The following is an 8,083-nucleotide window of genomic DNA, read 5'->3' on the forward strand; positions in this document are numbered from 1 at the left end:
CCGTGTAAGAAGCGTGTAATTTCCTCGCGCGCGCGGACGTTTTGTTGCTAATTCAACGGGAACATCGTCGATCGCTGTCGATGCTGCTGCTGTTGCTGCTGCCGCTTCTTCGTCCGGGCGGGCAAGAAATCAGGATCAGATTTCCCGAGTCATCGGGATTTTTCTCACCGGCTTAGCGCTAACGGAATTCGCGATAGCGAATGCAAAAGCTGCAGGTGCGCGCAAAACACTTGGGAATTTTGCAGCTTGCGAAATTCTAGAGCGCGCGTCGATGGGACGCCGAGAGCTTGGATCCTCCCCGGGTTCGCACATTTATATTTGTTACACTGCGACGCGCCTGAATAAATTTAATACGAGGAATCGTTTGGTATCGATCAATCAAATCGAATGAGTAGAAAATTTAGGAATTATCTATAAAATTTACCACAAAGGAACTATCGCGCGGAAAGTTTCAATCGTCATCTTTCGGACTTTGTCATCTACACGCTTGCTCTTACAAAATTCGCGGTTTATTGACTTATTTCTCAATTAAACGAAATATTATTAGATTACGAAGAACCAGCTCTGACATAAAAATGACATATTTTCATTAGATCCATCGACCCTGTTCACACTTATTCACTTTAAATTTGTTTATCTAAAATAAAATCGATCGTTATCAAGCGTGGGCGTAAATAATAGTAACAAATACGTACACGTCGATGGCGCTTAAAATCGCGGATCGACGAATAGATGCAGATCGCGGAAGAAGAAGAAGAAGGAACGGTTTGTTTCCTTCGGGATGACGACAGTGCTCGCTGCGTGACGAGGCCGCGGTGGTTTCTTCTCCGGCTACAGCCGGAGTTTGCGCGGCGTTATTCAGCGGAATAATATCGTCTCTTCCCCGTCCTCGTCTCTCTCTTTCTCTCTCTCTCTCTCTCTTTCTCTCTCCACGCCGTTAAATTCGACGTACTATATCCGGCCGTTTTACGGCGCGCGCGTGCAAGAAACGGCGCGCGCGAGCGCGAGCGCCCCGACCTTTTGACGCAACTCCGGCTCTAGCTCCCAGGCACAAAAATATTAATGCAGGCATTAGAAAGTTCCCCGTGCGAGCGCGCGAGATCCTCGCCGTCCGTATCTGCGCCGTATATTCCCAGCTCGTGCGCGCGGCGCAATGCAAGTTGCACATACGCGCCACGAGATCGTCGCATTTTTCCCGGGGAGGCTCCTCCGGCGACTAATGGACCTTTAATATCTGAATTTCCGATAGCGGTATCTCCCGACGACCACGGTCCGTTGGATTTTCAGGAGGGGTATCTCCACTCACACCCACGGAGAAGATTTCCGGATCCAATGCTGTTACACTTGTCACAAAGGACTCGTCATAAAGTACGCGGAGAGAATTTTCTCTACAAATGTGTCCTGAAAATCGCCGGACGACGCGACATTTCCAAGAATTTTCAGAGAGTTTTTGAAATTTTACCATATATTGTACTAGTAAAATGTATGATAAAATTTCAAAAAGCTCTCACACAGTTCTTTACGGAGAGAATTTTCTCCGAAAATTTGTCCCGAAAATCGTGTAATCGCGGAACGACGCGCACTTCGAAAAACTTGTATGAGTTTCTTGAAATTTTGCCATACATTGGACTAGTAAAATGTATGATAAAATTTCAGACGACTCTCAAAAAGTTCTTCGAAATGTCACGTTGCCCCATGATTACATGATTTTCAGGGTAAAATTTAAGAGAAAATTCTTTGCGTGCAAGATCAATAGATATAGCGACAATCATATTTCTTGTAAGAAAGAAATAATGGAAATTCTCAAATTGAAGAATAAAATAATGGTGCATTATTCTAAACGTAAGAATGTATAGTCTTAAAATTATACATGCTATCCTTATTTCAATGTAATAAACCAATCTTATTTAATTGTAGGATAGAGAATAGGAACCGTTGATTTAATCTTGCGGTGTCGTTTTATCTTTTCACGGCGTGAGGTTGTGATAAGCTCAATTTTTGTCTCGTTGTCAGAAATCCTTTCTAAGAGGACGCCAGTGGATCGTTAACGATAACAATCATTCGTAATTTTCACGCCCGACGAGTTTCTGGCGGCGAATTTTTGTAACGTGTGCTCAGTCTGTTTTCAACGGCTGAATTTTGTAATTTAAATTTGGAGAGTTTTCAATGACGGCTTTACATATACATATAGCGAACTTTACTTGGCAGGATCTTATAATGTATGCACATAAAAGTTGGCTCTGCGAAAAATAAATACCGAAGATATAGAATTCTTTATGCGAGACTGCGAGTTTAGAAAACCTGATTCTGTGATATTTTCCATTCTTAAGCCTCTTATGCTCGATCGAGGCGAAATCGTGGAAACGACCTCTCATTCGGAGGCGCACGGGAAACGTCGCAGCATCTCTCTTATCACGTGCGATATTCCGTTTCCTCGGAAATTATTTGAAAATATCACGACTGATATAACGACGTGTTTCATACGCAGGGAACTACCAGCGAAATAGCCGTCGATCGTGTTGCCGAGGGGCCAACGCGAGCGATTCTGTTGGTACCTAAGAACTATCGAGTCCCGTGTATCCACGCTCGTCGGGGTGGTCGCCGACGTCTATCGCAGATCATCGACTAACGTGGAGGACACGTGGGTTATTAATTCGCTATTTAATTCCAATAAGGCGGCGCAGCCCCGGGCCCTTTAAACGCGAAACAGTCACGGGGGGAAAGGAGAGACAGAAAGAGAGAGAGATAAGCGGACGGGAAAAGCGCGAGAAGGTGCCCATCTTCCGCGTCCAGGTGCGTAAATTGGTCGAAACTCGACGTTTCGTTTAGCGTCGAGCGAAACTCCCGCTCGCAGGACTCGGAATGCCGAGAGATTCTCTCTCGACTCGGTTCTCGCGCGCGTCGCGGCTCGCCTTCGCGACCTTGGCAGTATAATAGTACTTTATTACAATGCACCAGGATGCCACTCGACGCGTTTCGCCGAGGATGCGCCGGCTCTTACGCAGGACCGAACAGGCATATGCCGCAAGGTCCTATTGTCGCAAGTTCGCTAGGCATTAATGCATTAATAATGCGTGAATCATCCCCGGTTGTGTCATCGATAACGGACCGTCCCGTATAATTCAAGGATTAGCCGCTTGTCATTATCGGTTTAACTTAATTTATCGTAATAATAATAATTTATGCCACCTCCGGGAATCTGAACGCCGTTTGCGGATTTCTCTCTCCCTCTCCCTCTCACCCCCCCCCTCTCTCTTTCGGAGGCAACTAGAGACATGGCTTGCAGTTATAGGTACATATTTTTTGAAGTTTCACGTTATTTTTGACAAATGTTGTCTCTCCCCCCTCTCCCTTTTCTTTTATAGAGGCAACTAGAGAGATGACTTGCAAACATATATATTTTTTGAAATTTTATGTTATTTGGAACAACGTGCTCTCTCTCTCTCTCTCTCTCTCTCTCTCTCTCGCGTTCTGTCTCTCTCTCTCGGTATTTAAGTCAAATGAAACTCTGAAACTCGATCCTCGCTCAGAGTTCGCTCGATACGCATCTCGGTCGCCGTGATCCTTTCTACCGTATCGTTGGCTCGCCGATAATTTTTTCTTCTCGCGCCCCACGTCGCTATAGTTTACATTCGTAGTCGCATACATTTCCGCGGCTCTCGAGAAAACATCCCGTCGCGGTCGGATCCCGCGCTCGCGCGCGGAGAAATTCGATATATTCGCGATTCCCGTTGCCTTTCCGGCAACGGTGCCGACGCCGCGCGCACTTTTTCGCGATTTCGCGAGCCGCTCTCGCGAAGGCGAGGCATGAGATATAATGCAATTAGGATACGGCGGAATTAATATCCCCGCTCTCCTCGCGGGAGATCGCACCCACCTCCGGCGCGGCGGACGGGTGCGGGCCTTTCCTCGATCGTGCAATATCGGACGATAAACAATTCCGCATTTGGGTCACGACTATCGTATCGCCTTTGTTGTTATCGATCGCCGAGGGTACACCGCCAAAGGAGAATCGGGACACGCGGTATCACGGCTCCGCCTGATATCCCTGATGGAATCCGCAAAATTCCCCGCGCTATTCCGCGCGCCGATCCTCCTTTTTCGATCGTCCGTAAATCGCCCGAATAAACGGTCTCCCCGGGTGATCGACTCGACCGAACCCAGGAATCCCGGATCGAATCGTTAGAATTGCCGGGTTTATATTTTTTCGAGGAAACGAAGAATCCTTCCAGCGCCGGGGAGATAGCTAAGACCGCTCCGACGCGTACGTGGCGAATAACAAAATCTGGATTTCATATCTGGGATTCCTCATTTTTCTTTCTTTTTAAATCGGGCTGAAAACTTTGAATTTCTAAGAACGCGCATCGTTACGAATTCAAATCGGCCGTCTCCACCTTTGGACACGGATAATTATAGATTATTATGCATTAATGCGAGGACAGAGAAGCTTCATCTCTAAGAATACGAATAATTATTACAAATGTTTACGATAATTTATTAGGTTGTCCCAGCGAGATGCGGATGAATCATGGCTTCTTCATCTCTGTAGAGAACCGGGCTGGGGGAATCAACAGCTGCTCATTCGAGAGAGTAAACCTTCCGCCTAGTAGCTGCAAACTACTTTTGTCAATGTTTTACTGCCCTTTTCAAAAAAGGCTCTGTCCCCTAAGGTTCCCTTGTTCGGTAACTCCCACATTGGGAGCTTTCCAGCAAGCGACACAAGTCGACACAAATGTCGTTCTGTCTTTCTTCGCATTCAATGAATAATAAACACAGAACGACACTTGTGTCGACTTGTGTCGCTTGCTGGAAAGCTCCCATTATAGTCAAGTATTTCTTTACAGCGACATTTTATCCGCATCTTCTGCCAGAACAATTTAACGTTTAAAAATCTTCCAGACTTTAAAGCTGAACGTTTTAGGCCCAGGTTTCACCAACGTCGCTTAACGTCGCTCAGCTTCATTCGTTCTTTGTCTCTTTCCAACTGTTACATTATAGTAGAAAGAGACAAACGTGAATGAAGCTAAGATCAAAGTTAAGCAACGTTTGGCGAAACCGGGCCTTAAACTTGCAATCTTGCAAATGCTAAATAATTTATATAGTTCTCAAAATACACTCTCCGTATCATTATCCGCGAGTGGAGCTAAGCTTTCTCGAGATCGCGGCTTCATCGTTCGTAATCTCTCGAATCGCCCCAAGATTATCGGCCGTATTTGAATGAATTTCATAGCGAGCGAGATCCCGACGTTCGATAGCTCGTCGCGGAAGACACGATCTCGCGATGCTATTTTCATACTCCTACATCGAGGATGGAGCGAGCGAGCAGTTTTGTAGAGCGCAACCGACAGGGAGGCAACTTTGTGGGGCGCGCGCCATGGCGGCCCAAGACCGCGTTGCCGGGGCCCGCGGGGCCCCCGCGGCTACACGTAGCCTATATTATTTATTAAAGTCCCGGCTACCGAGCCACCATCTTTCAACGCCTCCAACGTTATCCGTCTTCGCGCGTTTGCATTTGCAAATGGAGTACTCGCGGCCGGCGTGCGTTCGCGCGCATCGCGAGTGCCCGCGCTTAGAGAGTGTCCCACTACGTACCGCAATTGCGCAGTTCGTTACATCTTCATCGGCCCACACGGAGAATACTCCCGAGATAGATAGGCGTTCAGCTTCGGGAATGTGTTCCGACTACTTTTGAGACCGGAGGAGGATTTTACGCGTCGCGGAGCCGCGGGAAGATCAAGATCGTCGCAGGCACGTGACTCTTACATTTAGCAGCGCGCAAGGTGTCTTGTACAGCGACGGACAGAATGGTCGCGGCACCTTTTTTTCAGGTTACACGTTCCAAGATCTTCTTCTCCGAGGGATATTTTACTCGGCGGCCACTTCGAGCATTTTCGATATGTTTCCCAAGTTAAAATTTTCCTCGGGGAAAATGGTTTGGAGCGTAAACCTGAAATGCGCGTTTCCAAAACCCACTGAAAGACAAAGTGCCGCGACCATTCTGTCCATCACTGTACTGCATTTCGTCGGATAAACTTCATTGGATATGTACGTAATTTAATTGGAAAAATTAACCGTCGGAAACACTACTTAATTTATCCAATGGAAAATTTTCTCAGCGTATGTGTAAACGTTTACTAGACAACTGTTACATTTTATAAACATCTTTAGGTCAGTCACTCGGCCACGGTCCTTCCGCTTAAAATTCGGACACGAGACGATTCGCGGAGTGAACTTGCGATTCGCTGTTACGCTCGCCCTCCCCTCGCCTCCCCGAGGAAAGTAGGATGTTTGACCGCGGCCATTTGTATCGGGGATTAATCGAGGCGCGACTTATCTGTTATCTATATTGCATTCGCGAGGTTTAACACGCCAAAGCAGATTCTGCCTATCTATCTATCTCAGGCATCTCGGGACGTCGAATCCCGCCGAGGGAAAATCGACTACAAATTCGCCGATATGTCGCCGATAATTGATGCGATGTTGCTCTATACATCTCGGTTCCATAACAGAAAGACGGCGCGGCGTAATCCGAAAGTAGGTTCGCCTAATCTGCCTTAATCTATCGACAATGAGGCGCGGAGATTGACGCGCCGGGGAGCGATAACGATGCTGATGCTGCGCTTTTCCCGCGCGAGCGCTGTTTATCTTGCGGGCCTGTACACGGCGATTTACTGTACGCAACGAGAAATGACAAGTTGGGCAGCCGTGACTGCTAATTAATCAAAGCCGACTGGGAATTTCAGACAGTCATTTTTCATGCGATTACCCGCGAACGTTAGATATTGTTTCCTTTGTGCTTTTTTTCCTCCCTCCGCTCCTCGCTCGTCAATTTGTTTAACGGATCGCGTTGTAATCGCGACTCCAGAACTGACTCTAACAAGCTATGTTAACGATGCGATAACACGAAAGGAAATAGACGGAAAAAAGCTGGATAGCACCGGAATTTTAAGAAGCCGCGTCGGCTACAAAACACTCGACTCTATTTGTCTTTGTTAATTCGCCCGTTCGTCGGGTGAATACTTTAATGTTTCACGCGTGACAGTTGATGCATGTCCATGCAGACGTGATGTATGCGCCAAATATTTTATTTACTTTCTAAATTAACGCCTTAATATTTTACTATCCAATTTCGTTACTGTTTTACTCTCCAGCTGACGACAAAATGGACAATTTGGGGTAGCGTGTTTTCGCCTTCAAACGAAGAATAAGTTAATTTCCATCTCAAACAATTGACTTTAATTTACAACAAATTCTTTATCATCGTGACTCGACTCTTGTCAAAAGAAGATTTTAATACACACTATCGTGTCCGTTCTTTGCCTTTTGTTATCGTGTGCACTTAGATATATTTGTTTTTAACTTAGCGCATTGCATTTTCATTTATTTACTTTATGTCCATTAATTACCCTAATATGACTTTTACTTTTAGTTTTATTATTACGTATATGCGTTACGATGAAATCTTAATTAATATCAATTGAAAAGTGTACTGAAGAAGGCTCGTTAAAGCTGAACCGTTCGCTTAATTATTCGAGCCAATTAATCGAGAATAAAGAACGAAATAATCTTCACAACTTCCCAGCGCTCGTACCAGCTGGACTTCTCTCCCTTCAATTTGCATTACACTAAGCGAGCATAATTTCCTTTTCGCTTTATTATTCAGTTTCTTCATTCTTGGATACTCGACAGATATTATGGCTGATCGGATCCCTTAGATCGAACAGCGGTATTGAATCTTTGAAGTCAAACAAATTTTCTTTGAATTTTGACCTTACTGGACTTTTTATTCAATTTCAAAGAAATGATTTCTTTAACTTAACCAAAATTTGATTCAATCGAGACTGGAATCTCTAAGAGAATTTATATCAATTTCTTGAAATCTAGTGAACGTTTTAGTAGAAGTAAATAAAAATTTAGTAGATTCGAAGAAACATGATTTCAACGTATCTCATTTGTTTGACAAGTCTTTTTTCTCGGTGCGCTTTTGAAGAAGTGAGAGTGGCTTTTGCGAAAACACACAGGCAAAGATCTTATCGAACCATCCGAACAAATTAGCAAACCATTTCACGATCAGAAGACCTAT

The sequence above is a fragment of the Vollenhovia emeryi genome, unplaced genomic scaffold, assembly GCF_000949405.1.
Source record: "Vollenhovia emeryi isolate VEMERY1.0 unplaced genomic scaffold, V.emery_V1.0 DF939287.1, whole genome shotgun sequence".
NCBI lineage: Eukaryota > Metazoa > Arthropoda > Insecta > Hymenoptera > Formicidae > Vollenhovia > Vollenhovia emeryi.